Source organism: Tupaia chinensis, unplaced genomic scaffold, assembly GCF_000334495.1.
Source record: "Tupaia chinensis unplaced genomic scaffold, TupChi_1.0 Scaffold000362_1, whole genome shotgun sequence".
NCBI lineage: Eukaryota > Metazoa > Chordata > Mammalia > Scandentia > Tupaiidae > Tupaia > Tupaia belangeri.
Genome location: NW_006159859.1, coordinates 9,669,708 through 9,673,265, shown reverse-complemented (window position 1 = coordinate 9,673,265; position 3,558 = coordinate 9,669,708). Strand labels below are relative to the sequence as shown.

General features: G+C 36.5%; 1 protein-coding gene across 1 annotated transcript in view; it reads left to right on the top strand.

Moving 5' to 3' along the window:
- Positions 1-3,558, top strand: part of SCLT1 (sodium channel and clathrin linker 1) — a gene marked incomplete at its 5' end in the record, with an annotated part of 110,892 nt that overhangs the window by 105,944 nt on the left and 1,390 nt on the right.

Genomic DNA, 3,558 nt, shown 5'->3' with positions numbered 1-3,558 from the left:
GTGAGAGGGAAATAGAAACATTTACCAGTCTCTGGATCCAGGATTCAAACCACAGTCAGCCCATGGGAGTCTAGCACCTTAACCACTATGCCACTTGCTGGCCTCCCATAGATTTTATTTTTTAAATCTACTTCTGATATGAACATAGCAAGGCAATTAAGTCCAGTAATAATGAGATGTTGGAAAAGTCTTGCCATATTTTTCCTGTGCAAAAATGTGTCATGACTTTTCTGACTACCCATTGATTTGCCCTTTGTTTCCCTTCTAGATGACCTTGTCAAATAATTTTTCATATATAATTATGAATTCATTGATTAGGTAGTTACTCAAGAATTCAGGCATTGGGAACCAGCAGTTAGCGTAATGGCTATGTCGCTGGACTCCCACGTAGTCGACCGCGGTTCGTGTCCCGGACCCGGTGGCTTAAAACTCACGCCAGGCGCGTGTGCGTGCGTGCCCAAGATCCCGAGAGGAGAATGGAGGAGAAGGGATTGCGGCGTGACCATCCCCCCTGGGGGGTGATTTCTCGCTTTCTGTCTCTATGTCTCTCTCTGTCTGTCTGGCGAGCGCACGCACCCTACAGTGAAAATCTCTCAAAAAAAAAAAAAAAGTAAAAAAAAAAAAAAAGAATTCAGACATTCATTTAGACTATAAGATACAAGAGTCAAGGTGCAATAGGCACAATGTTTTTTAAGAATTATTTTATTTAACTTTATTTATTTATTTATTTTAATTTGTCCAGAGAAGGATAGAGGGGGAGAGAGAGAGCAAGAGGGAAAGTGAGAAAGCAAACCACCAGGTCCGGGACTTGAACCATAGTCAGCCATGTGGAAGTCTCGCGCCCTTAACCACCATGCTCCCTGCTGGCGCCAGCAGGATCTTGAGATTATGTGTTTTGGTGTCAGGTAAATCACCTGATAGCATTAAGTAAGTAGCCATGTGACACTTTGGGCTATTTCAATTTCTCCAACCCTCAGTTCCCTCGTGCTTTATGTAGTTTCCTTTATAAAGTTATTGAAGGATCAAAAAAATTAACACATATAAAACATTTAGTATAGTGGTAAGTAGATATTTCTATAGCTATATAAAAATTCAAGTTTCTATTTCATAACCCTTACAGCTTCACATGTACCATTTGTAAGGAATATGGTAAAGAAAAATGCCTACTTAAAATAAACTACCTTGAGTTCTAAAGTAAAAAGGGTACAATTACAGAACCTTAATTATACAATCCAATCTGCATCTAGTTTAGTTTCCCTCCTGACAGAATTAAACCTAAATAATCCAACACTGTTTTTTCTGTTATTTAAACTCTGCGGTGGCAAAGATTCTACCATTCTTTTTTTGAACTAATGTTTTGTCAGTAATTACAATTTTTTTGTCACAAATTTTCTTTTTTTTTTTTAACTATTATTCATTCATTTATTTTAATTTGACCCGAGAGAGAGAGAAAGAGAAAGGGAAAGTAAGAAAGCAAGGCACAGGTCCAGGACTCAAACCCTGGTTGGCCATGTGGGAGTGTCCAGGGCTTTAACCACCATGCCACCCACTGGTTCCCTTGTCACAAATTTTCTTAAGCTTTTCTCCTTTCATCCTATTCTTATTTGAAGATGCAAAGTACTCAGCATCCTTTGCATACACAAAAAGAAATATTTTCCCTAAAATTAATCATTTTTCTTCTTTAAAAAAATTTTTTAAAATTATTTAATTTTAGGGCTGGCAGGTGGCATGGTGGTTAAGGGCGCTGGACTCCCACCTAGTCAACTATGGTTCAAATTCCCGGACCTGGCAGCTTACTTTCTCACTGGTCAAATTTTAATTAGTAAATTAAAGTTCAATAAAAATACTTTTTTTTTTTCTGAGAGGTTTTTGCTATAGGGTGCATGTACTCACCAGACAGACAGAGAGAGACAGAGAGATAGAAAGCGAGAAATAACCCCCCGGTGGGATGGCCACACTGTAATCCCTTCTCCTCCATTCTCCTCTTGGGATCTTGGGCACACACGTACACGCGCCCGGCGTGAGTTTAAGCCATCGGGTCCGGGACTCGAACTGTGGTCGACTACATGGGAGTCCAGCAACACAACTATTACGCTAACTGCTGGTCCCAATAAAAATACTTTTTAAATAATTTATTTAATTTTATTCATTATCATTATTTTTTAATTTGACTAGAGAGAGAGAGGGAAAGTGGGAAAATAAGCCACCAGGTTTGGAACTCTAACCATGGTCAGCCACGTGGAAGCTCAGCACCTCAACCACCACATCACCTGCCGGCCCTAATAATTTTCTATTTTAAATGAAGTGATGAACTTTTTTTGTAAGAATTCTCAAAATTCTTTTTAATTTCCCCCATTTTCTTCTAAGAACTGGAAACGGTTACTAGAAATAATACCATACTAAGAGTGTAATATTTAGTGAGAGGAGTTAAAATATTAGTACTGTCTCTTAACATATCGTCCTTACCATATAGTGCACCCCAGCATCGCATTACCTGTTCAATATTTGTGTGCTGATTCATGGGTGCTTTTAGGGTGCTGTTTCAATAACCTCATCTATGCATCCTTCCTCCACCTGTGTGTACCAGTCTACACTGCTAAATGCCATACTATGGGTTTTTTGTTTGCTTTTGTTTTTGTTTTGCCAATATCACAGTTTTTAGAATCAGTGAAACCTTTCTAGTGCAAGAACTCAAAACCTAGAAGCTATGGAAAAAATGAATAAATGTGACCTCGTAAAATTTCTGCATCAGAAAACTCATAAAGCCAATGACAAACTAAGAAAAATATTTGTAATACATAGGACAAAAGACTAATATCCTAAAAATATATAAACAGTGCTTAAGTTAAAAAAAAGCTACAATTCATTAAACAAATGGGTAAAAGACATTTACAGAAAAAGACAGATGGCTTTTAAACATTTAAAAAGATGCTCGTCCTCACCCATAAGACAAATACAAATTTAAACTAATTACATATCATTTTTCACCTATCAGATCCTGAAGTTTGGTACTGCATTTTGCTGGCATTTTCACGCATTTTTTTAATATACTTTACATTGGTACAATCCTTTTGGAGCATAGTTTGGCACTATCTTTCAAAAATTGTGAATATGCATAACTTTTAACCCTTACTTGCACCTGGGAAATACTTTGCAAGGAAGCAAATACGTAAAAATACTAATTGTACCACTGTCTCTCACTTTAAAAGATTAAAAAACATTAAAATACCTAGTAGTAGGTGGCCAGTTGAATTGTGAGTATAGGGAATGAAGTAGATCTAATGTAGAACTATTTCTAAAGTAGATCATTGAGAAGAAAAATAAAGCAAGATAAAATGTATTTACTACATTTTTTTAAATAAAAAGGAGTAATGCAATATATACTCATATTCTCCTTTAAAATATTTCTAGAAATATACTGAAACTGGAGATAGTGGTGTGTCTAGAGCAAGGGCTGTGGAATGAAGGATGGGAAGACTTTCTTTATATGCAAATGCTTTTTTATACTGTTAGATCTTTTTTATCATGTATATACCATCAGTTCCAACTAATGTTGAA